Genomic DNA, 22,995 nt, shown 5'->3' on the forward strand with positions numbered 1-22,995 from the left:
TAAATAAGTGAATTTCTCCAAATAATAGTGACTTTATTTTATGGACACAGCATATTTTTACTCTTAGTGACATTTACACCCCTTCTATCAAATGTGCAGATTTTGTAGAGGAATTTGGATAATTGTCTCCCAAGCAAAGAAGATTGAGTCTTTTGGGGAAGGATGTCACAGTCCTAATTGTTCAGACATGGCTCTATATGAGCAGGTCCTTGGGTGTCTAGACTCATCACACTAGTAGTATAATGTGGTTAATTTCCAATCTGTCAAGGCAAGATTGGGAGCAGTTAGAGACCAGCAGCCAAAAGTGATGAGTGCTTCAGCCCCTCAAGAGATATTCTGCGTGGCGTCTCAGATCAGGCACCATGGAAGCAAGCCAATAGCTACATTTCTCAGTGTCTTCAGTCACTTAGAAAACATGTTCCTGGTTTTTTTTGAAAAACCACGGCAATACCCTTACTGATTCCAGATCTTCTGTTAGAACATAAAGTTATTGACAGATGGCATGAGGTAAATAAGTTGTTTTAATGTTGTTGTGTTGTCTGGATTGAGGCTGGGGATGGAACACAGGACCTAGAATGTGCCTGGCAAGTACTCTATCCCCAGCATGATGGACTTCTGCAAACACAGATGACTTGCACCCCCAGCACAATGGAATTCTGCAAACACAGACAACTTACATCCCTAGCATCATGGAATTCTGCAAACACAGATGATTTGCGTCCCCAGCATGATGGACTTCTGCAAACACAGCTGAAGCATTTCTCTTCTTGCTTACAAATCTATGTTTTCGACTCATTGATTTAAGTAGTAGGAAAATAATGTGGGTTTAATAACCAATAAGAGGTCATTTGTGTTAGATGCCTGGAACAAAAAAATTATGATGAGGTTAAGTGGATGTTAGTTTAAAAGGGTTACAAGGCACAGTCAATTCAATAACAAGAAGTGCTTAGTGTTGGTTCATCATCTAAAAACCATGAGACAATTTTTCATCCCTTCTAAATAGAAATTTATGAATTCAAGAGGAGTAGATTAGAATAGTCTTCATTAGATGTGAAGATAAACTGATTTGGGTGTAATGTATGCTATTTCATATGATTCAAACATGAAAAATAAGCATACTGGTGGCTGAAGAGATGGCTCATTGCATAACATACTGTCACACAAGAAGGAAGACTGTAGTTCGGGTCTCCAGCAATCAATGCTGGGTAGGCACTGTGACCTTCCTATAATGCCAGTACTTAGGATATTGAGACAAAGGATCTCTTGAGCAAGTTGTCTGGCTAGAATGACTAAATCAGTTCAAATGAGAAACCCAACTCAATAAATAGGCCAGAAACCATACAAAACAAAAACAAAAACCCACCACTTGATGTTAATTTGGAGCCACTGCACACACACATACGTGTGTGCGTGTCCACACATGTGCAAACATAATACAAAAATGCACACACACACGGAAAAACTATTAAAACAAAATTAAAGAACAATGGTTAAACATTTCCTGCAAAAGATAATCCAACATCAAGTATCTTTATAGTTTTGGGATCAGAGATTCTTTTGAAATTTCAGTTAAAATTTTGGACCCTTTATCTTAAAAATGTGTACCAGAAATAGAAAATGCAATATTAAGAATCACACAGACACAAAAAAAGACTCCAGATAGCTAGAGCAATCCTGAGGAAAAAGAACAATGTTGGATGTAAGTACAGGGCCCGACTTCAAGCGATCCTACATTCATAGCAAAGAAACCCAGCATGTACCTGATACTAAAACAAACACAGGAATCAGTGGAGTGGAGCAAAGGACACACATACAAACCCATGCAGCAAGGGACACCTTAGTTTTTGTATAGATGTCGAAAAGACATATGAGAAAGAAAACTATTCAACACATGACAATGGGGAAGCTGGCTTTTCAGGAAGAATGAAATAGGATACTTATCTCTCCTGTGCAAAACTCAGATCCAGATGGATGAAAGGCCTTAGTGTAAGACCTGAAACCATGAAATTGTAGGAGGGAAAATAGAGCAACACTTCACGGCCTCTACATAGACAAGAAATCTCTGAAAAGACTTCAAGGGCACGCAAAATAATGCCAAGAACTGATAAATTAGATTTCATGAAATTAAAATCTCCTCATTGCCAAAGTAACAATCACACCCTATGAGAGCAAACCTTTGCTAATGACATATCACATAGGATTAATATCTAGAATACACAGAGAATGAAAAAAAACTGAAAATGAGAAAGCAAACAACCCCATCAATAAATAAACTAATAAAACAGAGTTCTCAAAAAATAAAGTACAGACGACTAATGAACAAATGTTCATTCTTAGTGGCACCAGAGAAATGCAAATTAAAACTACATTGAGACTCCATCTCAGCCCAGCCCGACCTGTAATCATTTAACAAAGAAAAACAAAGAAACAAATCATAAGAGCTAATGAGAATGCAGAGAAGAGGGGGACCTTGAATGTGTCAAGTGAGAGTGTTAACCAATCCAGCCACTATGGAGACAGACATACTTGAGGACACAGCTAGACCCTTCCTGGGTATTGACCTAAAGGACTTGAGATCAGTATATAACAGAAATAATTGCACATTGGTGCCTACTGCAGCACTGTTCACAAAAGCTAAGTTAGAAAACTGACCCAATATTTGTCAACAGATGAATGGGTGAAGAAAATATGATTTACATAAACCATGGAGTTCTTCTTGGTCATAAAAGAAAATTATGTCATTTTCCGGGAAATGGATGCAACTGGAGAAAATGAAATTAAGGAAACTGAACATGCAGGACCTGCAGAGAAATGACTGCTGAACTTGCCTAAATATGAGACGATACTTAAGGGTTCCTGCTTTATAAAGGAGTCTGCTAGACATTCTGTAGGACACAGAAGAAAGTGACTGGCAATATAGGCAGAACTGTCTTTGAAATTTCTTGCTTCATGGAAAAGTCTGCCGGATACTATGGGCCTGTAGGCTGAAGATGGATGCCCCAACAGTAAAGAAGAAATTTGGGTGACTGTCCAGTGAGATGTCTCTGTCAATTCTAGAATTTTGGAAGTTGCTTACAATGAACGTATTGTTTATTTAGGTAATATTATATCCTTTTGGAGTCTTTGATGGAGTTGAAGGATAGATAGTTATTATAATTTTCCTTAGTTATATAAAGGATAAAGTAGATATAAATATTGTAACTAATTCTTGCTTGATATGTAATTTTACTATGTTAAAGTTAAAACCTTTCTTTTTTATTTAAACAGAAAGGGGGAGGTGATATGGGATTTCCCTCTGTATGTTGTGATTACCATTAGTGAATAAAGAAACTGCTTTGGACCTATAGCATGGCAGAACTTAGTTACATGGGGAAAACTAGGCTTAATGCTGGAAGAAAGGATGTGGAGTCAGAGAAGCCATGTAGCCCTGTTGGAGACAGATGCTGGAATTTTACCGGGTAAGCCACTGCCACGTGGCAATACACAGATTAATAGAAATGGGTTAAATTGAGATGTAAGAGTTAGTCAATAAGAAGCTAAAGCTAATGGGTCAAGCAGTGTTTCAATTGATACAGTATCTATGTGATTATTTTGGGTCTGAGCTGCCAGGAACCAACAAGTGGCTTCTGTCCAACATTCCAATGTCCTCTGAACACTAATTCACAGCCTGAAAAAATCATTACCATATCTTGACAGAAGTGGAGAGTGGCAGCCAGGCCTGGCTCTGCTAGGCTTCTGAGTGTGAGAGCGGCCTGTGTTCTTTTCCCAGCTGGGTTCATAGGAAACTCAAGAAGATAGGAAAAAGCTGGGAATCACCCTGACCGGCCCTCAAAGTAAGAGGAAGATTGCTTCTTGAAGGAACTGAAAGACTGCCTTACTTCTTAGGGGTGAGCTAGGCAGAGTCCTCCCAACCTAAGAGCCTGGGAAATTTACAGAAATCAGGGTTGGCTCTAACAATGAATCTTGAAACACACCAATTACATTTTGGTTTGATAATATCATATAATAATAATTGTCAGAAGACATACCAGAGAGACTAACAAATCAAAACTAGCCAGGATGGTAAGTACAGTTACTTAGCCCAAACCCAGAATATCTAGAATTAAGAGTTTGAAAAAGGTGTAGTAAGGATGTCAGCCAGGCCTCACCAAGGACCCCACTAAACCCACCACATTGCAGATGCACAAGTCAAGGTACAGAGAGCAAAGAAGCCACCCAAGTCACATGGTTTCTACACAGCGAGATGATGCGTGAACCCTCAGGACAAACAAGACAGCTAAACAGCGTAGCACTTACAGAGCTCAGGCTGCTCTGCGGTACCTGGGCAGCAGAGGCAAGTCTTTGACTCTCCAGGTCTGAGATGTGTCATCCAGGACGCACAGTGTGTAGAGTGCGTCGTCCTCTAGTTTCTTCTACTTCCAGCATTCCATGAGAAGCTAACATCCTCAAAGAAATGAACATTACCTTTTGATTAAGTACTTTATTTTACATAGAGCAACCTGATTTGCATATTAAAAATAACACTACTATAAAAAGCTTTAATATACTTTTAAGCAAAATTAAAAAGAAAATCACCTTTCCTAAGTAGGTCAATGCAGTATTTGAAGTCATGTGACTACTCATGTCTAATTCCTAGTTTGCTGATCGTCGATGGGTACAACCACTGCCTTGAAAGAGTAATACATATTGGTTTCTTTTGCAAAGCAGGTCTTTATATCAAGAAAGCTGAATTCACAGATCTACCACAGGGAAAACAGCAAACTATGAAAGAGTTGAACTAGAAATGACTTTCTTAGTCTCTTTCAGGAGACATGTGTCCTTTTGCCTAGGTCTGATGTGTTTGACAGATGGAATAAAATTAAAATGCTCTCAAACTGGCTGTTTGTTTTCTCCTGAAGAACAATATTTTAGCAGCAACAATACATAAAATTGAAAAATATTCTGTCAATTCAAAAATTATTTATTTATTTGCTTTATCGAAACAAGGTTTCTCTGCGTAGCCCTGGCTGTCCTGGAACTTGCTCTGTAGACCAGGCTGGCCTTGAATTCACCAAGATCCTCCTGGCTCTGCCGCCTGAATGCTGGGATTAAAGGTGTGCACCACCACAGTCTGGCTTAAATTCTTTTATAGCTGGACGCATGTACTTTTAAACAAAATGAACAATATTAAAGTTATCAAACAATGTAAAAGACTGTGTAAAGGGTTTTTTTTTAAATGTTTTATTTGTTCTTTGGGAATGTGATTATATTCTTTTCATCCCTCACCTCCTCCAACACTATCCACCTCCCTACAGTGTGAAGGTTTTAGGTATCAAAATGTAATAGATGATGTCCTAACTCAATAGAAAAAAATATCTCTAGTAATTAATGAATCTCTTGTGACACCGATATTGGAAGTACTGTATTTTAAATTGTTGGTGTTCTAAACAGAGGATAAAATAGCATATAACATAAGCAAAGCACTAATCACATGCTAAGAGTACCACAGGTTAGTAACCACGATGCTGGGCAAGTCCTCTACCTCTGAAGTGCAATCCAAGTCTCACTAAGTTGCTCAGGCCATCCTTGAACTCACGATGTAGCCTAGTCAGGCCTTAAGCGTAAGGTGTTCCTTCAGCTTCTTGCCTCAGTATTAACTGAATTCAGTGTTAACTTCTTTATGTTGGAGAAGTAGCTCAGTGTTAGAAGACTTGCCTGGCATGTATAAATGGTGCTGTGTGTAGCATCTATTCCCACAGGAAAAAGAACTTTTAACTTGGAAATGCCAGTAAATGGATGGAACTGGAAGACATGGTTTGAAGCAAGATAACTCAGACAGGCAAATACCACATGTTCTTTTTCATATGTGGATCCAACTTGGTCTACTTTGCTCCTTTGCTGCTGTGATAGACACTGATCAAAAGCAACTTGGAGAACAAAGCATTTATTTGGCTTACAGGTTAGAGTCAAGGAAAGCCAAGGCACTCGAGGCAGCAGTGTGGAGGTGGGAACTGGAGTAGAGACCCTGGAGGAATACTGCTTACTGACTTGCTTCACCTGGCTTGCTCATCTTGGTTTCTTAAGCAGCCCAGCCCCATCTGCCTAGGGATGGCACCACCCACAGTGGACTGAGCTATTTAACTAACTGTCAATTGTATCTAGGTAGAGTAAACGTGGGTAAAGTTTAGGAAACTAGAAAGAGGCTCATGGGACTCCACAAACAGAGACTCCAGAAAGGGAATAGAGGAAGGTAATAGAGGAATGTAGAGATGGAATACTGGCCATGGAAGGGTGCACTGGGCGAAGGAAGGGAAGAAAATGAATGTCAAGTTTCAGGAGAGAATCAGTCAAAATGAAATATGTATGAAACCCCCATATGAAAATCTTTTACTTTGTAAGCTAATTAGAAAATAACTTTTAAAATTCCCAAAGTTGCCTTCCAACAACTTCTCCCCTGTCTCTGTCTTATATAGTTACTTGATCATCACTGGGAATTTGACAGTGTGTGTTTATAGTTCCGCCTTAAACCCAAGAAAACATGCCGCCAGTTCTTCATAATTAAACTCCCTTCCCACCTGTGCTTTTGACAGAAATTTGCTCTTAGGATTGAGATTTTAACAAGCTGAATCTGTTCTGGAATAATGGGCTTACTTCATGCTCCTGTTGCCGTATTTAGCTTTGCTTAAGATATTTTCAGCATTAGCTGCATTTTATCCTCATTTGTCCAACAGCCAGAAATCTATACTCTTTTTATAGGTAGAGTTGCTGTGGAATAAAAAAAAATACTTCAGAAAGCCATAAAACAAATCTTAAAAAACCTTTGAAATTAGTACTTAAAGATGTGCACACTAAGATCAGAACATGTGTTCCCCATCCATTCTGTCTAAATCTGCATGGTTTTTCTGTTTAGCTGGTCTTTGCTCTCGTTTGCTTTGCTCTCTTTCTCTGCATACCCTGGTGAGACGACAGGTCAATAGAGCTTACTGTGTTATAGTTTTTGGTGTTGAGCCGAATTGAAAAGGCAATGCTTGAGTTCCTTTGCCGTGCTCAAGTTACTGATGTTGATCCAAGGCTCCCTCGGCAGTGTGGTGGGAAGGATTATGTAGCAGAATGAGCTCAGGCTAGACCCGTAACTTCTGCATCAATGCTGGTTTTCATTGTGTCATCTTGACTTTGCTGAGCCTGTTTTCTAGTCCCCAGAATGTAAGTTATAAATTCAAGGACTTTGAAGATTTGTTCTTGTAACTTAGTATTTCTCTGATTCTCCAATTCAGTCAGGGAATGCAAACTCACGTCTCAAAGCTAGAACTCCTCAGTGTAGGTTCTTATCAGCAGCAATACAGCTTCATTTCCTTGAGAAAATGTGACTGATGTGCCTGAGGCATTATCTTTGGTCTGGTTGAATGACAAGAAAATCCTTTCAGTTGTTACAGTGTGGTCCAGCGGGCCCTCTAACCTATGCCTCCCAGTCCTCTCTAGGGCCTGAGCTATGCCAGGACCCAGGTAGCAGTAAACAGCAATTCACTGCACATTTGCCAGAAGCCTAGCAGAGCCGATGCTGTGTGGTGCTACAGGAACATGTGCTCTGGAGTCAGACCACCTTTTATAGATACTTAAGTAGATCAGAACCGCAAGAGGCTGGAGGTGGGGTGGGGTCGGGGACTGGGACAAGAGTCTAAGAAGAAGCACAGAAGGTTTTCCCTCTCTGCTCCATTTTAGACTTCCTTGTGAATAAACGTGCTGCTCTCCACACTGGTGCGATTTCCAGAGGCAGGAATCAGAGCCCGGCAGTAAACCCTGCCTGTACAAAAGAGAAGCTACAAGAGGGTGCGCAACTTCTTACCCGTTAAGAAAAGCAAGCAGCGAAAATGAGCATCAGAATCACAGACCCTCGGATTTCAAATTAGACTGTCACTGTGACCTAGTCATTAATAAGCTGTGACATGCTGGCCAATAGTTGTCTACTTATCGCAACACAATTCACGGCAGTTCTTTAACATTCTCCAGTGTGTGATGGCTAACATTGATGGGCAACTTGATAGGCTCTAGGGTCACCTAGGAGACACGCCTCTGGGTGTTCCTTTAAAGAGATCTTCTAAATTAGGCTGATTGCGGTGGGAAGACCTGCAGTGAATATGGGCGACACGGTTCCACCAACTGGGATCTCCAGATCACATAAGAGATAAGGGAGAATATGAGCAAGGACCACGAGGGATTGGTCTGCCTACTGAGACACTGTGCCTGAGCTAATGGGAGTTCACCAAATCCAGCTGGACTGGAAATGAACGAGCATGGGATCAAACTGGACCCTCTGAATGTGGCTGACAATTGGGGTAGACTGAGGGGCCAATGATAATGGCAGTGGGATTTGTCTCTACTGCATGTCCTGTTTTTTTGGAATCTTATACTCTTTAGATGCACACCTTCCTAAGCCTGGATGTAGCTGGGAGGGCCTGGGGCTTCCCACAGGACAGGGTACATTGCCCTCCCTTAAGACTGGAGGTAGGAGGGGGCGGGGAGGGAATGAAAGGGAGAGGGTGGGAAGTGGGAGGAGGGGAGGAAGTGGAAATTTTGATTGGTATTATTTATAAAGTAATAAAATTTAATTAAGAGAGAGAGAGAGAGAGAGAGAGAGAGAGAGAGAGAGAGAGAGAGACCTGAGCAGAGAACTGGGATCTCCGGATTGCAGATCGCGTTAAGAAGAGATAAGGACCTGCGCAGCATCCGCCATCTTTCCAGCCTGACTGCAGACACTAAACAGTCTCGAGTTCTCGCCCACTTACCACCCTTTCCCACCATGAAGGTTGTGCCCTCAGACTGAGCCAAAATAAACCTTCTTCCCTAGATTGCTTTTGTCAAGTATTTTTGGCAGCAATAAGATAAGTAACTAATGCTCCGTACAAATGCTTAATTTTCTCCTTTTCTAACTGCATTGTTATCTGAGAACTATTCTTAATTTTCTTATTTTTTTTATGCTGCTGTTTGAGGAGAAAATCAAGGAAAAAACAGACAGGAACTCAAGAGCAGCTCCTACTAACTAGTGACTTAATGGTTGAACACTATCATTGGATAATTCTTTTTTTTTCCAGCACTAATTTAGTCCCCAGAAACTATGGATTGCTTTCCTTACACAGTTCTTACTGACTGTGCATAGCAAGCCTTTCGTCTTATTTTGATTTTTGTTATTGTAGAGAAAACTAATTTATAGTTCTCAAAATTCCACATTATATGTAACAAAGTTTTGAGGGGAAATGGTTCCCAAAGTGGAAATCAGTGGTATCTTTGGGAAAAAAAAATGCTATTTCAAATACATTGTTTGATGTTTTTCTCAGCTCTTGCTTAAAGTGTGAAATTGTTCCCATGGATCTGGTAATGCTTCTTAAAGTTTTTATTAAAACAAAAATCCAGAAATCTGCAGCATGGGGAAAAGCTAACTTTAGTATAAATAGTTGATCATTGATAGAATTGGTCGAACACCTTTTAGATAACATGTCTATGTTTTCCAAAATGGTTCATGGAAATCCATCAAAAGCAGGCCTGCTCACCTCATCACTACATACCCCAAACTGGAAGATTATTTTACGTGGTTCTCTGTTTTCTCCAGTACACAGGGCTTGAGGATGGCCAAGCTAGCTCAAAATTTACTGACTCTGTTTCAAAACAGTGATATCTATAGTCGGGGTCTCACTGCCATTATATTTTAATATCTGAAAACAACAGACATCTGATAGCAGGGACTTGCTTTCACTGTTCAATCATTTCACTTTTATATTAAAAAGAGAATAAAATTATTAATTTGGGTAAGTTCACATGTGTGTTATACAAGGTGGTTATAATGAGGTTGATGGGTCTAACTCTGAAAACAATTGCCTGTCTAGGAAATTTAAAATATTAATGTTTCTTGCTTACTTTGTAGAGCTTATCATAAAATCATGTGAAAGGATAGCTGCATCAGCAGCTTCATCTAATAAATGCTATTAGTTTTAAGGAACAAACCCAGGTCCTATGGAAGGTAGACTCTGAAGTCAGGTAATGCGCGAAACAATCCCACACCAGTTTGGATTGAAAGAGGTATTTATTTTAGGGGTAAAACTTACAAAACACCAATTGTCAGGAAAGGCGTCTAGTCGCTGGAGCAAGAGCTGGAACCAAGCACCAGAACCAAGAAAGCAAGCCGAGGCTTGCTGCTCTTTTTAAAAGAGAAATAGACCATGCCTCAGTGGGCTGGTATTTCAGTGGCTATTGGCTGAAGGAGAGGAAGGCGCTCCAGCAGCAGTCAGGAAAGCTCAAGTGCAACATGACCTGACTGTTTCTACCCATGTGACCGTGGGCAAGCTATTTACACTTAAATCTGAGATTGTAATGATTGTCTTGAAGACCAGACATAGATACATTTTTAGCTTTATTATATGCTTGAAGAGAACAAATGAGACCATTCATACTAAGATGCCGTGCAGCAGCTAACACACAGCAGATACAGACAGTGTTAAGTCCTATGGCATTCCTGTCCAATCCTACATTCTAGAATTGTTTGCTATGCTTGCCACTGAGGTTTCTAACCTCATTCTAGAGATATGAGAGTCTGGATTCCTTTTATTGGTTTTATGGTAGAAAGAAGAGGCAGACAAATGGCAGTTTATGGCAATACCCCTTTATCTGAAGGTAGCCTTCCAAGATAGCCTTCTTGCGCATCTATGTACTCTAAGTTGAAACATGCCTTCCTGGGAAGAAGTGTCTTTGACATTCAGGAAGTAAATGAAATTTACAAGGCTTAGAAAGTAAATAAAATGTATAGGTTTCAGGAAGCTTCTAAAACTTACAGGAGTCACGGCCTTCCTCAAGCCACCGAGGGATGCAGCTGGATGGGATCATGAGATGTCACCCATGCTGGGCTGATTTTCAGCAAGACAGCTGCCTTTGGGTCACTCCTACTCCTCTTGGTAACTCTTCACCCAGCCTTCTGTAACTAATGCCACTAAACTCGTTGGTTCATATGTGGTTGGAATGAAAATGGTCCCTATAGGCTTACAGTATTTGGCACTTTTAGGAGGTGTGGTTTGTTGGAGGAAGTGTGTCATTGGGGGAGGACTTTGAGATTTCAGATGCTCAGGTCAGGCCCAGTGTCTCTTTCTGTTGCCTGCCTTTGGATCCAGATGTAGAATTCTCAGCGCCTTCTCTAGTTTCTTGTTTCCCTGTATGCTATCATATTTCCTGCCATAATCAAATGGACTAAATCTCTGAACCTGTGAGCCAGCCTCAGCTAAATGTTTTCCTCCATAAGAGTTGCTGTTGCTGTAGTCATGTAGTATCTTCACAACAACAGAAACCCTAACTAAGACAATTCACCAAATTAGATTTATCCATTATTGGCACCTTATCTGAGGTGAATGAACATTGTACCTGCCTCTCCAGGAGGCAGGGTGAACAGACATTATAATAATAGAAAAGGTTAGAGAGTTGGTAGCAAGATCTGGAACACTTGGTGGTTGGGGAACAAAAGGATTTTTTGTATGACCTATCCAAGATGACCAAATAAAAAGAAGGTCAGGGGCTCTAACTTGTGGTGTGGGCCACCTGGCTCCCCTGAAAGACCCTTTTCCTTGAGGGATATATGTAAATCATTGTTGTTCTTTAAAATATTCTTGTATCTAGTGCAGCTAGTGACTGCAGACTCAATTTTTGAATGGATGGCTTCTAAGAAAAACCTTCTATATACTACATAAATGAGAGAACTACCTTAACTCACCCCACTAGGAGCTATACATATGAAGAACCAAGAAAGACTGCATCTGCGTCTTGGTAATTATGACAGAGTTGTCTCTCTTCCATGGTGAAACTACAAGCTAGATATGTAAATGGGAGAGCAAAGAGAACATAGCTTAATTGACAATGAACAAGATATCTACAAGGTTGATGACTAGTGGGCCAACGGGTAGCACACAGTTAAGGTCAACAGTCAAGAAAGCATAATTCAGACAGGAGTGAAAGGTGATATCAACCATCCCTAGTTGGATAGGGAGTCAGTGACTATTGTATGATCATCTCCCTAGTTAGGCATTCATTGTGTGGTGTTCATTGTGTGAGCCTTCTCAATCGGCTGAACCCCTGGTATTTCAGAGAAACAATCAATTACATAGAAATTACCTTAGTACTTCTCTGGTTTCTCCCATAAATTCTATAACAAAAGCCTCTAGATACCTGTGGTGCTTTGGATAAAAATAGTCCCCATAGACCCATAGGGAGTGGCACTATTAGGAGATGTGGCCATGTTCAATGGGTGTAGACTTGTTGGAGGAAGTGTGTCACTGGGGGTGGTCTTTGAGGATTCAGATGCTCAAGCCAGGCCCAGTGCCACTCTCTCTGGGTGCTGCCTGAGGATCCAGATGTGGAACTCTCAGGTATCTCTCCAGCACTATGTCTGCCTGTATGCCCATGTGCAGTCCACCATGATGAACTGTAAGCCATTCCCAGTTAAATGCTTTCTTTTATAGGAGTTGCTATGGGCATGGTGTCTCTTCACTGCAATAAAACCCTAATGAAGACATCAACCATCTCATTGGGTTTTTTTCTTCCCTTAGAGTCCTCTCCGGAGCTTTGCTTGCTTCCCAGGGTTCTGATGTCTGAAACTGACCTTTACTTTTTTCTTCTTTCTATAATAATAACATTTCTCTTTAAAAGTGATCTTCTGTCTGTGAATTTAATTCTTCGAATTCCCGAGACAAGGTCCTGGTGCTAACTCTCAAGTTTGCACACTAAGATGAAAATGTCTCTTCCATCCTCAAGGGCACTCCCTTTCTTATGTTTCACTAGAAGACATCACAAATGCCCTGTGGATACTAAAAAATTCACATCTCAAATAGCACTGAGCCATATGTCCACAATATGCATTTCTTAAATGAGGTCTTTCTGTGTAGTTTTGGCTGTCTTGGAACTCAATATATAGACCTGGCTGGCCTTTAACTCATAGAGATCATTTTGCCTCTGACAAAAGTGCAGGGGTTAAAGGCATGTGTCACCATGCCTGGTATAATGTGTATTTTATGCATGTGTACAGAATATTTACACTTCTTCCTTTTTAACTAAGCACTTAATGCCCATTGCACATAATTTTGTACTCTGAGGTATATGGCAGCCAAATAACACGAATTTATTTTCCTTGTAAAGTTTCCTGAATAGAAAAGTTGTTCTTAGTGACCTCAGCCTCTAAGGTGACCTTTGCGTGAACAGCTTTTACCTTTCCACTTATAAGAAGCACTTGATTGTGTCAATTGGTGCCCTATGATTCCTGCATTACTGCTCTTGAACTCTGGGACCATTATTAAGTAACACTTGATATAAGTTGTAGGCAAGCACTATGAGACAGTGGTATTTGGTCTTGTAACCTCAGTGGCTAGATATTAAGTGACTAGTAGGCAGGTAGCATATGCAGTTTTTAACACAAGAACAAATAGATGCTTCACATTCCAGTGATACAGAATATGGATAACCTGAGATTTCATCATGCTCTTCAAAATGCTATGCAACAAAAAACTTATGAATTATTATTGCACTTTCCACTCCACTATTTCATAATTTAGAGTTACAGTTATCTGAAATGTGTTGGACAGGGGAAGATGTCTGGAATAGGAAACCGTCATAGTGAAAGGTTATGGGTGCACAACCTGGAAAGAGAGATAGTATTGATGTTTTAGGTAGCTGTGTAGCTGAACTTTCTTCCACTGATACAGTATTTCAGAAATGTTTCGTGATCTTTTTTAAACCTATACCAGACTTCCTATGCTAAGATATCTAAGAATAGATTTTGTGCTTCTAAAATCTGTGATTTCTTTGGGCTTTTGAGGGTGCTATCTAAGAATTATTCTAGCTCTTATAATCAAATTGTGGGAAGTTAACTCAGTTCCAGAACTACCAGGACATTTTAAGGGATCTTAGGTAGTCATACTGCCCCATAAGTTGGAACAGTTTTTGGTGTGCCCTGTGGATTTGTGCTCATGAGTTTGAATAGTACCTGAGCCTTCCAGAGGCACCAGAGTACTGTGTGCAAAATTGTTTTTATGACAAGGTCACATACTATGTAGCTCTGGTTGTCCGGGTATTCACTATGTAGCCCAGGCTGGCCTTGAACTCACAGAGATCTGCCTGCCTCTGCCTGTCAAGTGCTGGGATTTAAGGCATTCATCCCTATGCCTAGCCTAAGCAGTGGGCATTTCAAAATATCAATTTCTTTCCCGGTGGGAAGAAAACCACTGTTTATTCTAAAAAAAAAAAAAAAAAATTGTGAGGAGTAAAGAGTAGGTGTAAGGCATTTGCCAAGTGTCAATGGAAAAATGAATGTGAGTTATTGTTGCAAATAGCTGAAGGGACCCCAGGCCTCTTTCCTTCCTGCAAAGTTAGCCTTCTGATGTGTGTGGTGACCCATGGCACGAGGCTCAGAATACCACACTTACATCTCCCGGTAGAAAGGAGACAAGGGAGGTTTGGGGAAGAACACCTGCTTGTTATTTAGTTGATTTCTACTTCCTGAATGATGAAGGCTGAAGGATTCTTTGTCAGATGAAGAGAGACTGGTTTCCATTTACATTGTTATGACAGCTCTATTTTCCGTGTGCTCATTCATAATGTTCTCATTTGTTGTGTAAATATGTTCTGGTTCTGACATGATATGTCCCAGATTTTATGACCAAATCTGTTGCCATGCTGCCCATAACTTTAAAAAGATATTTTAATACATCCATTGGTTTATCTTTTATCAGCTTCTTCTTGTGAAAAGACTCGTGAGAAGCAGGCTGAGCTAAATGACAGCCTTTCTTTGGATATGAAAAGCGGCACAGGAAGGAGCAGGATCCTGGAAAGGAGGACATGCCCTCCACAGAAATCAAAACAGGTCCCAAGCACAGGAGGTGGCAGGAGGTAATTCATACTAAAATAAACATGCTGATTAATTAAAATCCTGATTACCATGACTTGTCTGCTTGGCCTCTATTGTTATTCCAACAGTTGTCCGGCCACCCTCCCATTTCTAGATGTTATTGTATGAAATCTTTCATTTTGCTAACCACTCTCTACCACATGACAACATAAAAAATAGGTACTAACACACACTTACACTCACATACATATGCACGTGTATGCATGTACATATACGTGCATATGCACACACTTACACATATGCATGGATGGACACACGCGCACGGAATACATATACACACACATATATATACACACACAGACACACTCACATACACAAGCACACATATGTATGTACATATGCACATACACAGACACTTACACATATGCATGGATGGACACACATGCACACACACACACACACACACACACACACTCATCACAAAACCAGACATATTTGATCCTTTTCAATTATGAACCTCAAATTTGTTATGCTCTAATTTAGTAGTAATACAAATTTCATGGGCGATGTTCTGCTTGACTAAGATCTTTAATATCATGAGCTATAAGATGCATGCAAAAAAGTGTATAACAGTCAGTGAAAATTATAACTAGTAATTACAAAAGAACACACAATGACATTGCCACCCCACTCACAGATTCTTCCCCACTCCCCTCCATTCCAAATCTCCATTCCTTTCTTGCTGGTTTTAGGCAAAGACTTCACAATAATACTTTTCTACATAGTCTCCCAAATGAGTCCACATCCCTAGTTAGCTTTGTCACATTTCTGTGTGTGGAAGTCATGAGTGGAGTCCTACAGAATATCGCTATGTGTGTTGACTTCCTTTGCTTATCAGCATCTGTGGAAGATTCGGGAGTAGAACCAGGGTTTGTTTCGTTTCAGTGTATGAATATATCAGAAATTCTTTCTTTTTCATGATCTCTGGACATTTGCATTATTTCTAGTTTGGGATAGTTAGGAGTAACAAGGAATCAGACATTCTTTTATGCATAATGTATTCTAGTCCATACCAGTCCTCAGTGAGTTCTATTCCTGGGGTTTAAATTGTGGGGTGACAATATGTGCATGTCTTTAGCTTCACCAGTTCATTCCGAGCTGCTTTCTAAAATGGCTAAGACAATTTACACTCCTTGCTGTGTGTTCAGTTTACAGTATTCTCAATTTGCCCAGACCTTACAGATCTACAATAGTTTTTATTAAGGTTGTGGTTTGTCTCACATGTATAGAAACAATTTGAGTTCTTGAGTTCCTTTTTTTTTTTTAACAGAGTTCCAACTCAAATATTTCATCTTTGCCTCTAGAGTCCCTTCCTGTTGAAATATGAGTGGCAGGGCTGCTTCCCACCGCCACCTGGCTAGCTTTACCCGAAATAATTACACGGAAACTGTATTCTTTTAAACACTGTTTGGCCCATTAGCTCCAGCCTCTTATTGGCTAGCTCTCATATCTGTATTCTTTTAAACACTGTTTGGCCCATTAGCTCCAGCCTCTTATTGGCTAGCTCTCATATTTAGATTAACCCATTTTTAATATTTTGTGTAGCACCACGATCTGGTGGCTTACCAGGGAGATCTTAACCTGCGTCTGTGTCTGGTGGGCAAATCATGGCGACTCCTGACTTGGCTTTTTTCTCTCAGCATTTTGTTCTGTTTACTCCGCCTATCTAATTTTTTGTCCTATTAAAGGGGCCAAGACAGTTTCTTTATTACTTAACCAATAAAACAACAAATAAAAAGATGACCCACCTCCATCACCTTCCTTTCTTTAGTATTTTTTTTTGTCAAAAATGTGTTTACTAGTGCCTTGTCATTTAGTTTTCACACCCTCTCCTCAGTCCTGTGACTTGCATGTTTACTGCAGACTGCTGGCCTTGGATAAATGAGTCACTATTCCAGCTATTTCAATGTATACAAATTTATCTATTTTGTGTCTTAAATGTGTGGCATTTGTTACTTCTTGTTACTGTGACAAAATACCTTTCAAGGCAACACAAGAAAGGGAGAATTTACTTTAGATCACAGTTCAAGGGTGGGGAGTCATGGCAACAGAACCTGAGGTATTCCATCTCAGCACCTTCTGTCAGGAGGAAGGGAACCACACATGTCACTCAGCTCCCTTGCTCCTTCGCACTCAGCCCCAAACTCCGCCCATGGAATGCTGCTATCGTCTGTAAAGTGTGCTTCTCCACCTGGTTGACCTAATCTAGAAGCCCTCTTACAGACATTCCCAGAGGTTTGTTTCCATAGTGACAAACCATCAGAATATGGAAGCATTTTTTTAACTATGAAATATTACTTAACACATAATAAATGCCTGCCAAACCCCAAGTTCCTGAATATAGTTTCCAACAGTGTTGCAAAATTTATTTTATTTTACCTTTTATATTTAAATTTATAGCCCATTTTCAGGCTATATAAAGGCTTTGGCCTTTATAATTTAAAGATACAGTTTGTATCTTTTGAGTTTTCTTTCTCTCTCCTAAATCTAGGCACCATGTTTTTCTTCAGGTACTTACATTCAGAAGATCATCTTTTAACTCATTTTCCCTAGTATGTCTGTAACAATAATGGCAACAATAATAGTAATGATGGCAGAAATATGATATTTTAAATCTTAATTTCATATATTCAGATATATGCACTGGAAATAGATCTGTTGGATTCTACCTCTGTATTGTTTGTATTATGTGCTTTGTTTGTTTTTCCTGTTTCTCAACCAATATTATCTTAGATCTTGGTGGTCTAGATTGTGTAAGTTGTTTTAAATGACTATAGTAGAAATCACACTGAAACTATTACAGAACAGGGAAAGCTAGATCTGTTTTCATCGAGTTTCATAATTATTAATGATCAAGTGGGTGATCACATTCTAAATAGAATATTAAAATGTAGAGAAGCCATGATGGTCTGCTGTTAAAACCTGATAAACACGTCTTGATAACCATCTATTTTAAGAAGGTAATTTATAATAAAGAATCAAATGGTGAGGTGTGGGGGTACAACTAATTTGGTAGCATACTTGCCTAGAAAATCAGTTGGTTCCTCCATGTTGCACCAAATATTTGACAAGAAGAAGGAAGTACTTTTGAATTAGAGTCTAAGCAGGGATATACTCCATTGTAACAGGGAAGGCATGCCATTGCTTCGGTAGTTAGGAATCAGAGAGTGGAGAGAAATGAAAGCTAGGATATAAAGCCTCCATGGCCCACCCCAGTGATCCACTTCCTCCAAAAACAGCCTATTACACTAACTCCACCAGCTGGGTATGACATTTTCAAATGCATGAATTTCTGGAAGATTATTTCAAATTCACAACCACAATACCTAGCATGCACAAGGCCTGGTTTTGATCCCCAGCACTACATAAACAGAATGTGGCTGAACATGCCTACAGTCCTAGGCGTGGAGAGGAAAAGGCAGGATAATCTTAGTTATTGGTCATTTGTAGCCTGGTGTCTTAGTCAATAGTCTGTCTATTGCTGTGAACCATAACCAAGGCAACCTTTATAAGAGAAAGGATTTAATTGTCACTTGCTTACAGTTTCAGAGGTTTCATCCATTGTGATTATGGTAGGCAGCATGGCGGCACACAGGCAGACATGGTGCTGGAGAAGAAGGTGAAAATTCTACATACTGATTCACAGGCAGAAGGAAGAGAGAGACACTGGGCCTGGCTTGGACTTTTGAAACCTCAAAGCCCACCCCAAGTAGCACACTTCCACAAACAAAGTCATACTTACTCTAAGAAGGCCATATCTCCCAATCCTTCTCAAGGAGTGCCATTCCTTGATATCTAGGAATTCACGTATATGAGACAAGGGGGTCATCCTTACTTGAAGTCCCAACCACACCTTGCCTAGAGACCTTGCCCTTCCTCCCAAAGAATCAAACTGGGAAATAGTGGAGCAGTAGGTATTAAACAAGGTTGCACAGCAGACTACGTTTTGAAATCTTTTGAAATTCACATAGAATTGTTTATTCCCAAGTTAGTTTAGAACATGGGTTAGACATGGAAATTTCTATGTAACTCTATGTGTGGTTCTAGTCATCATTCATGGATGGCCCAGAGCCAAGAAGTTAGTTTTAATTTCCATCAATTCACTTATAACTTTGCATATACTACTTAAATTTTCAATATGCTCAGCTACAAAATGGAACGGAAAACATCTACTTTAATGGGTTTTAAAGACTCATTAATTAATAAATCTCATTTCTCTTCCATCTGTAATCTTCGTTTACTAACTATAAATTGGAAGCTAATAAATTTTAGTGGGAAGATTTATAGGAAGTATCTAAATAAAGCTAGTTATAAAGAAGTGTTTATGAACTAAAAAAAATTATTTAGATACAAGGCACTTTAATGTAAAATTAAAGATAATGTTTTTATTATTTTAATTATTATTTGTCTTGTTGTGTGTGTGTGTGTGATGTGTGTGTGAGTGCCGGTGCCCCAGAAGGCAGGAAACAATGGATCTGGCTGGAAATGGAATTACAGGTGGTTGACATGGGTTCTGGGAACCAAGTTCAGGTCTTCCGGAAAAGCAGAACAGGCTCTTAACCACTAGCCTCTATCTCCAGACCCAGATTTTTAAGTTGATTATCATGGTAAGAAGATGCCAGGGAACAAAGATTGATGAATTTAATGAACATAAGACCCAAGGACAAACTTGAAGGGATTGAATCACATAAGCAAGAAGACTGGAAATGACTTTTCTTTCTCTCACCAGGCAATTTATTTTCTTCGTGGCTATTGGTCAAATGACATAGATGACAGAGGACGTGTGGGAGGGCAGGACTCTTTCTCTAGTACTGAGAGTGCATCATAGGTCTCCCCATGGGACACTGACAGTCACAGCCCACTTGTTGGTTTCCTGGTTTACTTTGGTGTTGTTTGGCATGCAACAGCATTGCCAGAAAACCTGAATGAAAAGAGATAGATGAGAACAGGCTATTATGCCACGAGCAGTGACTGCAATGTCACTAGCAGTCTCAACACCGTCCTGAGAAAGACTCTTCCTCCCAATAAACCAGCTCTGTCTCCGAGCCAACTGTCAGTGTAAAAGGAATTTGTTTCCCAGGAAACCAAAATGTTGGGATATTTCCTACAAAGTCACTTCAACGTTTCTGATGAGCATAGATAAACTCCCCAATGGAAACCTTCAACTTCTCCAAGTCAATCTAACTGTGGATAACAAGCTTGCCCCTCCAGCTCTGTCCAAAGTGAGGTTTATGAACCAACAGCCATTTTCAAGAAGAACCATTCTGCATTGAACTGTGAAGAAGTAGGATTTTGGATGTGCTAATAATTTTTCTGAAAGTATGAGCATCATCCAAAGTTCTGTTTACAGTCATATTTGATTAATGTTAGTCTTTTTATCAGTTAAAATATTTCTCATTCTTATTGAGTGTTTAAAAATAACTTTTGAGCTTGAGGGTTGATCTCAATGATGAAATCCTTATCAACATGGACAAAAGCCCTGGGCTTTATCACCAGCTGAATAAATGTATAGATGAATGACTTTATTTTGAGTGCATTCATTCTGCTTAATAAAGACAAAAGAATGGAAAGCAACAGAATCTCTACTAGTTTTGAAGTATGACATATACCTGACTAAATCAGAATTCTCTCGAATTCCTCCTAGGAACTTTAACTTACTGTCAAGTCTTGGTTCGGACGTTCCAATGACAGTCCTCAAGAATATTCTGCATTCCTATGCATCTCCCAGAACACTATGAACATACACTGAGGGATACTCGCAACCAGCCTGCCTACAAAGTAATGTATTTCTGCATGTTCGACCCCCCCCCCCACGGGGTCTCTAGATGCCTGCATCACTGACAGGCTGTAGCAGAGGCTGGGCTGTTCAGTAAATGTCAAATTGAGGAGACTAAACCTAGACTATATTTTGCTGAAGCATAGTCTTCTGCTATTTTGACAAACTGATGGTGGGGTAAGCATGCGTGTTCTTCATAAAAATTGGACAACAGGTCTCAATTTCTCCCCACCTGAGCTCCAGCCAAGAATGCTGTTAAAGGGCTGGGAAGCCCAGTAGAGCTCTCTGGAAAGGAACTGTCTGTCTAAACTTCCACTTGGGAAAGAACTAAGATGTCTTCAGAGGTTACATTGTATGTAACCTCAGAAGTAGGACGTCTTCAGAGGTTACAAATGGGAACAAGTTAATGCTTGTTTTTGCTTATTTGTTTGTTTTCTTATATCAAGTTTATGCTTTGCTCAAAAGAAAAATATTTTGGTAAGACTGAGTTGTATGGTAGTTTGTAATGTATTTTCAAATTTCATTATTGCCCTGCTGTTTTTGTTATTTGTTGTTTTTTGTTGTTCTTTTGTTTTTCTCTCACCTGACTGACATTTAAAGATTAGTAAAAGGTAGACTATTTAGAATACTGTCCTGGCTATTTACTTTAGATTATGTTTTCTTTTAGGAAAAGAGTTTTCAAGTTTTGACACGTTAGTTGTACCCATATATTTTTCTAAAATAAATAGGGATGGATATGATCATAATACATTGTATACATATATGAAATTCTCAAGGAGTAAGTTAAAGAATTGTTAAAAATAGGCACATCTCAATGAGAAATAAAATATTCTAGAAGAAGGCTTGTGAACTACTTACAGAATTATGTTGTGTTTATATCTAGCATAACACACAGGCCAAGAACAATACCTTTAGATCAATTTTCAGATCTTCAAATGTCTGCTGGGATGTGATCAAGCTGGTAGCCACGTGCGCACTTTTTTATCAGTGACTGGTGGGCATTGTGGTATTTCCGGGATGAAGGAGATATACTTGGGAGTTACCCAAGTGCAAGGTGAAGTTCCCCTTCCACCTCACAAACAGCTAAAGGAACGCTGGGTGTGTTATATAATTCCTTTGGGCTGCAGCTTCTCGTCAGCCAAACAGTACCACTGGGCTTCCATCTTGTGGTAACTGCTCTCCTGGTGGCTACTAACACTGTGGAGGAGCTTGATTGCTGTTTCCTCAACAAACTGAGGGTTTCTTTTTCCATAGCCTCTTTTCTCCAATCTGAGTGAGGGTGTTGGTAAAACACTGCTGTTATTTTAGATTGTTTTCATATGAATTAATAGTATCTAATTTAGTATTTCTTAATTTCAAAATCTTTTAAAGGAAAGAGAGGTTATGCTCTTGCTAATTTCTTTTCTTTCTTTCTTTCTTTCTTTCTTTCTTTCTTTCTTTCTTTCTTTCTTTTCCTTCTTGTTTTGTGACTTGTTTCATCTTTTTATTTTCTTCACCTTCATCGTAGCCTCCTGGCCTCCGCGAGCCTATTTTTATAGTCCTTGTTAAGTCTAAATTTTACCTTGTATTTCGAATCTATTACTTCAGTCAATCTTCGTCCCTTCTTCAATAATGTCTATATACAGTTCTGAGTGTCTCATTCCGTTTTCTAATTCCAAGATGATATATGTCTTTTAAATTCATTGTACACTTTGAAAACTAGGTACGTTTTCCAGAGCAGCTGCTCCACAGGACCTCTCCTCCCTGCCTCGCTAGCCTAAGCTCCTCCACCAAACCTGCATCCTTTCGTCACGGTTTACGTCAGAGCCCGCCCCCACCCTTGCAGATAGCACAGGTTTCTGTCTTACTGTTCTCTATTAGATCTTTCCCCATTTTTAGGACTTTTAAGTAGAACATTCACCAGCAAACAAGTCTTGTCCAGGTCTCCCCATTTTGATAGCTCATTTCCCCATTCCCGACACTGTGAAGCCAATATCCATCTTACAAATCACTTGGGATAATTTCCTCATTATGCAAATGAAGGTGGGGGGCGGGAGAGGGCGATAGTCAACCTCACAAAGTAAACATCTCATCTCCGTGTCCTTTTTATTCTGCTCCAACTGCTTCTGGTGAGCAAAGATTCCATTGTTTTATACAGCCTCATGCATCTACAACTTAAATATGTTTTAGTGCTGAGGACATAATAATTCTGTAAAACATACCTAACTTTGGAGGTTACCTATCAAAACACTGTGTTTATAACAGACAATGCTAGGGGCCCAGTGGGATGGCTTAGTTGGTGAGGGCATTTGCCACCATGACTGATGACCTG

Source organism: Chionomys nivalis, chromosome 20 (assembly GCF_950005125.1).
Source record: "Chionomys nivalis chromosome 20, mChiNiv1.1, whole genome shotgun sequence".
Classification (NCBI taxonomy): Eukaryota; Metazoa; Chordata; class Mammalia; order Rodentia; family Cricetidae; genus Chionomys; species Chionomys nivalis.